Here is a 456-nt window from a genome sequence, read left to right as displayed (position 1 = left end):
GCCGGGAGTTACAGATTCTAAAATGTGTCAAGCGCAGCCCCGCCGATCCCCTGCGCTCCGAGCACGCCGCAGGGACCCCCGGCCGCCAACGAGCCTTCAAGGCAGACTGGGGGCGAGCACCCCAACAGTTCCCCGGTTTCCAGCCTTCAGAGCCCCCCACACCCCAGTTCACTGCTCCCTCCCCCACCCCCTTCTCCATCCGGGGCGTGACCCCTTCCTACGCCCGAGAAAGAGGAAGCTTCGGGTTGGAGGGGAAGGGAGAGTGGGGGTAGGGAAAAGTGCAGGAAAAGAAGGGGGGGGCCGCGAAAAGTTTTGGAGTGTTTGATGTGGTTCGCGCCAAGGCAATCCCCGCCGCCCCGCGCGCCTGGCCGAGCCCCCCGATCCTCCTGGCGCCGGGGAGAGCACTCAGGTCTAACAATGAACCCTCGTTGGAGGGGCAGCCCCCAAGGCCCACGA

Source organism: Colobus angolensis, unplaced genomic scaffold, assembly GCF_000951035.1.
Source record: "Colobus angolensis palliatus isolate OR3802 unplaced genomic scaffold, Cang.pa_1.0 Scaffold6, whole genome shotgun sequence".
Taxonomy (NCBI): Eukaryota; Metazoa; Chordata; class Mammalia; order Primates; family Cercopithecidae; genus Colobus; species Colobus angolensis.
This window is presented reverse-complemented; position numbering follows the sequence as displayed.